We start from the raw sequence: 9,199 nt of genomic DNA on the forward strand, positions 1-9,199 counted from the left end.
CCGGAAAACTCACAGCAACTCAGTGATGGTAGCCATAAACTCCTTCAACATCACATTTTTCTATTCCTATAAAATTTGTTCAGATGGATTTGCAACCTTTTGGAAGCAAGGTCCACAACTGTCCATTCTATTACTGCAGAGATGGGAAGCAGATGACAATCTATATGCAATTCCCAGCTTTACTCACCTTGGCTATGCTGGTTAGGGCTGCTGGCAGTGCAACAATGGCCACATTATTCCAGTGGTGGTTGGGCATCCTTGGGTGCGAGCTCTGTTTTTGTTGCTAATAAGCAGTAGAGCAGGGAAGCTTTTCAATCTCTCTTGCTCTGATTTGGCTAAGTATGATTTGGTGCTGTATTAAGAATAGGGACGTCAGGCTGCTGAGGTAACCTGTGTTTAGTTTCAGCTACTTGACTTTCTTAATGTGGAGTGCATCCCTATAGAAAGGTCATTGTTCAATTTGAGACAATTTCTGATAAACATCTAGAGGGAATTTATTTAAAACAAGATTAAATAATTGTTTTTCATTCCTGCAGTCTCGAAGTACCCCAGATACAACATGAAACATCACTTGTAGAGTCTCAACTTCATTTTAATATTTCAGAATGCAGATTTCAGTATCAAGTCAGGTTTTTTTCTATTGCCCCATGAATGTGATTTTCTTTTTGAAATATATTGGATGCTTATATGATCCTGCAGATCCTCTGGTGACACAGCAGGTTAAACGACTGAGCTGCTGAACTTGCTGACCGAATCCGGGGAGTGGGGTGGGCTCCTGCTATTAGCCTCAGTTTTGCAAACCTAGTAGTTTGAAAACATGCAAATGTGGGTAGATCAATAGGTACTGCTCTGCGGTAGATCTGTGGGTAGATCAATAGGTACTGCTCTGCGGGCGCTCCATGCAGTCATGCTGGCCACATGACCTTGGAGGTGTCTACAGACAACACTGGTTCCTTAGCTTAGAGATGGAGATGAGCACCACCCCCTGAGTCGGACACAACTAGACTTAAAGTCAGGGGAAATCTTTACTTTTTACTATATGATCATACACATTTTAAAATTGTATATACAAATTGGCGCCTAATAAAGGTACTTCTCTGATAAAGGTTTAACCATTGAAGTATCTAGAATGCCACAGTGCTGGAAATGTACTGCTGTTGACAGATTGTGTATATGTATGCATTGTCCTTCCTTGCACAATATTTTTTTCTTGCATGCATTTAGAGAATTGATGTTGCAACCATCTGATTCTAATTCTAGGCCAAGAAAACTGGAAGGTACTTTTAGATAATTTGCTTATTTCTGTGCAGTTATGTAGTGTCTCACTATGAGGCATAATTTGCTCAAGGGAAAGGGAAGAAACTATGTAACGTGTTAAATCATCATCTTTCAGAACTGGAGATTTATTTGACCGGCTCTGAAGTTTATGAGTCTTCATCCAAGTGGTTACAAAGTACTCTTAGACTTATCTTTGTCACCACTAAGCAAATAATTTAATGTTATAATCAGAAATTCTTAAGAAATACAATTTTGATTCTAAAGGCATTCAGCTTAGGCAGAATTACAGAATTAATGCGATTCTGTCTTTTGAGAAGGAAAGAATTTTAAGCATCTTCATTCTTGTTGCACTAAAGGTGACCATTTTGCAGAGAACAGATATAAATGAGGGGGAAATGCCATCCTATCTTTAACTTGAAGAATCTCTTGGGTAGCATACCCTGAGAAAATGGTCTGATCTTGGGACTACCAAACAAATCTGCATAGAATAATTTGATATTTTCTCTGGCAATTAGAGAACTCAATGTGATCTGCTGTCAGTGTGGTTAATTCTCCACTGGGCTGCCAACTACGGTCTTACAGTGGTTGCTAAAAGGATAGAATCTAGTTTTTCCAAAGAAAACTGGGGGGAAATGCAGAAGCAAAACATGTCTTTGTACTTGTTCTTTTAAATTTGCTTTTAAAAGAATGTAGATTACATATTACAAGTAAGACATTGTATTCACAGTTACAGCATGCGAGAGCTAAAAATAAGTGTTCCTGTTGAATCCACAGTAGGAAATAGCCAGGCCCAAATTTAGTCCCCACCATTTAAAGTGGCTCCACTGAAAGCATTGGGATTTATATTTGTGATAATGATCAATGAAATTAAAATAGCATTCAGAGTTAGAATCATTGAATCATTGAATTGGAGGAGACTTTGTGGGCCATCCTATCCAGCCCCCTGCCATGAAGCACATAACCTTTAGCATAAATATTTTCATTCTCTACTCTGTGGCTTTACATTTTTCTGCACAATATCATTTGTGTGCTCTTGAATTATGCACTATTCTCTAAATCCCCATAGTTTTGGGTTATGCAGCATGTGGAACTGATGAATTCTTGTTGAGCATGCTTATATGGAATTCAGAATATTCCAAAATCCAAAATGTTTCCACAAAGTTGACTGAGATAGTGGCATCACTTTGCTTTCTGGTTGCTCAATTATTTTAAAGTATTGTATTAAAATACCTGCAGGATAGATGTGTAAGGTATAGATGAAAGATACCTCATTTTTGTATGCACAGTAGAGACACTTATTCAACCTTCACTCATCCAATGTTCTGCCAGCCCGTTTATGTTGGATAACTGAAACTCTATTGTATCTACAAATACTGGTGTTCCAAAACTTAACAAAAAAACTGCTTCTGATCACAGCCATTTCAGATAAAGATGCTCAACTTGTACTTTCACTCCCTGCATAGCAGAACCAACTCAAAAAGTGTTCGGTTTTTGTAAAATGTAGGTTCAAAACTTCAGCTGATTAATTTTAATTTTGGAAAGGGAAAAGGAAAGCAGATGTGCTTCTAGCTTTGTCCCCACTTCGTATGTTGTGTCTTTAGAGAGAGGTTCTTGGAAGAAAGAATACCACAGAACTTCACTGACTCTTGTCTTTTGTAGGATTGTGTCCCAAGTTTCTACCTGTTTAATTTGTCAACAGGTTGCCTCTAATTGGACATGTTGGAACCAAAGACAAGCCAATATCCTCTGTAGTCCCACCTTCCAGCAAAATTTGTTACTGTGGCAGGTTGCATTTGAATCAGAAATATTCTCAAGGTAGAAGTATAGACATCCACAAGGCTGGCAGTGAAAGTGCCTTGTGCTAACACATGTCTTACATTTGTCTGTCAATGAAATTACTCAAGAGCAGTTGTGTGAAGTGCTAATCCTGAATATGTAGCATGGCTTTTGGAGGCACCTCAGGCAGCCTGTTGGTGGAACTTATTGCATGATGTCAAAGAAACCTCCCTCCCAGATGTCTCAGCATCGTAATGCTTGGCTTGACAAAGAGAACACTTGCTGGGTATAATGTAACATAGCCTGGCTGTTCGACTTGAGCAATAGATTTCTAGAAAGCAAATCTGCTTATATGAGTCATATCCATCCTTGGCACTTGAACAATCAGTCTCCTCATGGGAAAAGACTTCTAAATCTATGTAGCATGAGACTGCAAATGGGAATATGGTCTCCATAAGATTTAGTGCTATTTCTCTACCTCATTTCTGTCAAGATTTTGCTTTGTGGTTCATGAGCAAATCACAAGTTTATTGAGAGGTGCAAGGAGACAACTGGACTGATTCAATAAAGAAAGCTTTGGACATAAGTAGCCAGACTTGTTGGGGGTATCTCATTTATAGAGTTGCCTTTGGTTGAAGTCAATTTGATAGCAACTAGGAATTGATAGGAAATCCACAATAGCTTGCTTCATTTTCTTTAGGTTATTTGGAAACTGGCTAATAGGGGCCTTAGAGTTAATTCACTACATGTTGAATGCATTGACCATCCCCAGAAATTTGATTGTATGCTTGGGACTAGCAACTGGTTTATTTTCACTATGGATTTAGTGCAGTTTGACACCACTTAGCCTTGGCTCCATACTGTAGGATCATGGTTGCTGTAGTTTGGTGTAGTATCAGCAGTATTTGGCAGGGAAGTCTGAACATCTGGTAAAAATTGCGGCTTCCATGATATCATAGCATTGAGCCATGGCAAATAAAATGGTGTTGAAGTCCATTAATTCAGTGGTGTAGACACACCCTTTGATATTTGGAGGCTTCCCACCCTTGAACTACAGGCACTGACTTTAGCAGACATTTCTTTGCCATACTTTAGTGCTGCTAGTCCTGAATTACACTGTCTTCTCCTCTGAGGGAGATACTGGATGACGCCTTCATTGCTACAAGAGGCATCCCTTGGTGGGGGAATCAAGCAGTTCTCAAATTGTGGGGCTGTGTTACCTAGGACTGCTTATGATTATTAACATCAGAGAGTGCAGAGCTCTGTGCCTGCAGAATTTTTCCAAATGAAGCAGAGTGTTTGAGGATCAGGACATCCATAGGGATATCAAGGTGCTTGGTTAATAAAGTCATTGTCCTCCCAACCCTACTATATGCTTGCGAAACATGGACTGACTATAGACATCACATTCAACTACTGGAACGATTCCATCAGAGTTGCCTCCAAAATATCTTCAAATTTCTTGGGAAGACAAGGGGACAAATGTCAGCATGCTGGAAGAAGCAAAGACCACCAGCATTGAACCAATGGTCCTCCGCCATCAACTCCGCTAGGCTGGCCACATTGTCTGAATGTCCGATCACCAATTCCCAAAGCAGTTTCTATACTCCCAACTCTGGAATGGGAAATGTAATGTTGGTTGACAGGAAAAGAGATTTAAAGATGGGCTTAAAGCCAACCTTAAAAACTATGGCATAGACACCGAGAACTGGGAAGCCCTAGCCCTTGAGCACTCTAATTGGAGGTCAGCTATTACCAGCAGAGCTGCAGAATTCGAAGAGGCATGAATGGAGGGTGAAAGGGAGAAATGTGCCAAGAGGAAGGCACATCAAGCCAACCCTGACGTGGACCGCCTTCTACTTGGAAACAAATGTCCTCACTGTAGAAGAACAATCAGATCAAGAATAGGGCTCCACAGCCACCTACATATCCACTGCCAAAACACTACACTTGGAGGACCATCATCCTTGGCCTACGAGGGATCACCTAAGTGAGGGAACATAATAATCATAAGCATAACCATGCTTATGATTATTAACAACCTACTTTTTGCTAGGACTACAAAGGATCAGCTGTTCAGATTACAAAGATTTTTCTTTTTTTAAAAAAAGCTTTATTTCTTTTGGGTTTATATACAATAGTTACAGGATACTGTACAAAGCAGGGGGTGGTAATTGTCACTGTATTGTGCAAAAACAATTCAATTGGAGGATCCACATTCAGTTATGATGTCCTTGAAAGTAGGCACCAAAGCAAGCCAGTATACCTTCAAGGCATAGAAACAGTCAACCAGTTTTACAGGTTTCTTCAGCATAGTACCTGGTGGGTGGAGTTACATGGCTACATTTTCCATTCAAAAACCAAGTCAGCCACATTGCACCTGTCCCAATTTTAAAAGTGTCACATATGGTAGATCCATATTTGCCAGCTTGTGGTGTCTTCTGCAAAAATTCTATTTCCTATCCTTTACATAGATGTTTTCTTCTCCAGGTTTATCTCTAAGATAATGTGTATTCAAAGCAGCCAGAACTCTGCCAGCATTCCTAAGCAGTGGTCATACTTCTGGGAGTGATGGGAATTGAAGTCCAAACATGTCAGGGCAGGTTGCATTCAAGCACTGGCTTTTTTAATGGCAGAAGCTACAACTTGTTTTGGCCCCAACTTAAAGTCAGTTCCTAGGGTTATAGGAATTGCTGTATTCTTTTGGGGTTACATCCTCACAGCAGAAAACGATGGGAAGAACAAGCAAGTTGAAAAGGGTTTCATAAATTCCACACAGCTGGTTCTCTGAAATGTGATGCGGCTCTAAAATATTTTTTGCGATTGTTCCTTAAGTTATATGCTTTCAAGTTAGTTCCAACTTATGACAGGTAAGAATTATTCAAATGTGTACGTTTGCCTTCCTGAATGTGTGCAGCTTACCCAAAGGCATCTAGATTTCCGTGGCTGGCATGTGATTGAATAACTTACCAAATTGTCAAACCTGGTAAACTGATAGCTTTGTATTGTGTTTAGCTAAGCAGCAAGGAACATCTTCCCAATGTTCTAATTCTAAACAGTATACAACATCACAATGCTTTACAGTTGGTATTGCACATATACTTTGGCAAGAGAGCTAGCTTAATCCCCCCTCCTCACATGGAAGATTACTTCTCTGAAGCAGAAAATCTCTTCTACAAGAGTCTTGTACTGTTTTGAGTATGACTACATAGAGCCTTCATACAAGAGCATGCTCACCTCTTCAATTGTCCTCCATCACATAGAGCAACAGTTTGCAATTATGGCTGATTCCTCCAAAGTTACAGCAGTCTTGAATTGCAGTTCCAATCACTGGATTGTCACTCTAGCCACTCATTTCCAGTGTTCATGTTCCATACCAGATGGCAAAGTGGGCAAATGCAATTCCGAACATATATACCCACTGGATATTCTACGTGATGGGAACTACTGTCTAGTACTATCTGGAAGGTTGCATTTTGCTACTTCAGCATATCTTGCAGTGTACAAGACAAGTGAGAGGTTAAGGCCAGTACTTTATCTCTCCTTAAGGAGTCTTCAAGTGAGCCTTGTCTAATGCAGAATGAGTTGACTTTTAAATCCCCAATTAGAGTAACTAATTATCCTGAAACAATCTAGCTCTTGTTCATGACTGTTGTCTCTAACACCGACTATTGGTTAAAAGGAGGGATTCTGAATGTGGGAAGGAAAACTACTTCCCATTCAATGCCACCTTTTCAAAATGGCTATTCCTCCCCCCCCCCCCCCCAAGATAACCATCTAAAAGAAAACAATTAAAATGGAGAAAGCCAAAATAAATAGCTCTCTACTCAGGTATCCAAATCTGAGGTATTTGAGTGTTATTTCTTACTGTAGGTTGCAAAAATAAGGTCAACTTTTGTTTACCTGGCCTCTTGACAAACTGGGTGGAAGAGAAGAATATGATTGGCACCAATCACTTTCAGCAAAATGTCTTAAGTGACATTTAATGTACTGAACACATGGCATCACCAAACATGGCTTCTCATGTTAGTGTGTAACTAGAATGCCGATGAAGTCACAGACAAAAGTGACAGTATGACCCACAGGAATAGTCCCTGCAGGTTCACCTATCCACCTCACTGGGCATGAGACAAGGAATTCCCTCCTGGAAACACAGAAGAGTGGAAGACACTCTGGCACCACAAGATGCAGAGCCAACCTTAAGAAATGGGGCTACAATGTGGAGTTCACGACATGCAAGTGGGGAGAAGAGCAAACCACAGACCACCTACTACAATGCAATCTGAGCCCTGCCACATGCACAATGGAGGACCTTCTCACAGCGACTCCAGAGACACTCCAAGTGGCCCGCTTCTGGTCAAAGGACATTTAGCATAATGCCAAGTTCTTTCTTTTTTTAAAAAAAAAAACTTTGTTTTTAAATGCATTTGAACTGTACCCACAACTTGTGTCTGACACAATAAATACCTATCCAGCTCTTAGTAGAAATGTCCCGTCTTAATAATTGTGTAGATCCTCCAGTAGATCAGACTGGCAACAAAGATCCACCTAGTCAGAGCCATGGTATTCCCTGTAGTAACCTACGGATGTGAGAGCTGGACCTTAGGGAAGGCTGAGCGAAGGAAGATCGATGCTTTTGAGCTGTGGTGCTGGAGGAAAGTTCTGAGAGTGCCTTGGACTGCGAGAAGATCCAACCAGTCCATCCTCCAGGAAATAAAGCCCGAATGCTCATTGGAGGGAAGGATACTAGAGACAAAGTTGAAGTACTTTGGCCACATCATGAGGAGACAGGAAAGCCTAGAGATGACAATTATGCTGGGGAAAGTGGAAGGCAAAAGGAAGAGGGGCCGACCAAGGGCAAAATGGATGGATGGCATCCTTGAAGTGACTGGACTGACCTTGAAGGAGCTGGGGGTGGTGACGGCCGACAGGGAGCTCTGGCGTGGGCTGGTCCATGAGGTCACGAAGAGTCGGAGGCGACTGAACGAATGAACAACAACAGATCCTCCAGTAAATTCTGTGGCATGCTCCCACCAGAAGTTACAACATAGTCTCACTGAAGGACCCAACAAATTCCTAAATATACATTGAGGTATTTTCTAGATCCTCTGGCAAGACACTATGATAACTTCTGGTAGAATTCATTCATTTCATTAGGTTTCACAATTATCCGGAGATTTCTGTTTTTTCAGGAAGTTCAGAAATGTTTTTCCCCACACCTATGGCAGTAGTACTGTAAACTATTAATGCCTGGCCGATGGTGGTGTGTTCATAGTAAATTCCAAGGCATTGCTGTTCTGAACTCCAGCTACACATGTATCCAGGTAAGAAAAAGATTACAGATAAAACCGTTTGTTACTGAAATCCAACTGATACTGTGGTTAGATGAGTTCTTGGTTTCAGTTCAGCATATGTTCTAAGGTGCCTGCTTTAAAAACAAAGCTATGGAATTGACTTAAAAGTTTTCCAGACATTATCTTACCCAGCTAAAAAGAAGGGCATCCTCATTCTCTTCTGATATGTTGATGTAATTTACTGTTGGGCTGATGCTTCATTGCCTCAGCTGTTCCACACTAGGGGTGAGGTCCAGGTAGGTTTCCAGATGTGGTTGCACCACAACACTCATCACCCTTAACCTTCTCCCTGGGATCCATGGGAGAAGATGTCCAATCACATCTCAAAGAGGACACCTTCCTTAGCCCTCTTCTAACATCTAAGCTTTAACAGTCTCCTGAATTGGAACCACTGTACTATTTTTCCTCTTGACAATGGACGTAATTAGTAGCTGGAAGGTTTTCCCTACATTCTGAAACCATATAAAAATACAGCAACACACAATACAGTAGAAAACCCTGAAGGCCAATGCAAAACAGCAGCAAACTTGGCTTGCCCAAGTGAACGAATATACAAGCACAGCAAAAAAGAATATTTAAAATAGCAGGGTGGGGGATCTGTACAGCTGAGAATTGATCAAGAAATAAAACAAGCTGCCAGATTGTATTGAAGTGCTGTGTAGGGAAAAATAGAGGATTGCTAATGGTGAAGGCACCACCCTAGTAATAAAATGGTAAATGCTATATTACCACTATTTTGGAGAATTAGTTTCACTCAGGAGTGGAATTCTATATTACAAATGCTAAGATCC

Source organism: Anolis sagrei, chromosome 1 (genome assembly GCF_037176765.1).
Source record: "Anolis sagrei isolate rAnoSag1 chromosome 1, rAnoSag1.mat, whole genome shotgun sequence".
Classification (NCBI taxonomy): Eukaryota; Metazoa; Chordata; class Lepidosauria; order Squamata; family Dactyloidae; genus Anolis; species Anolis sagrei.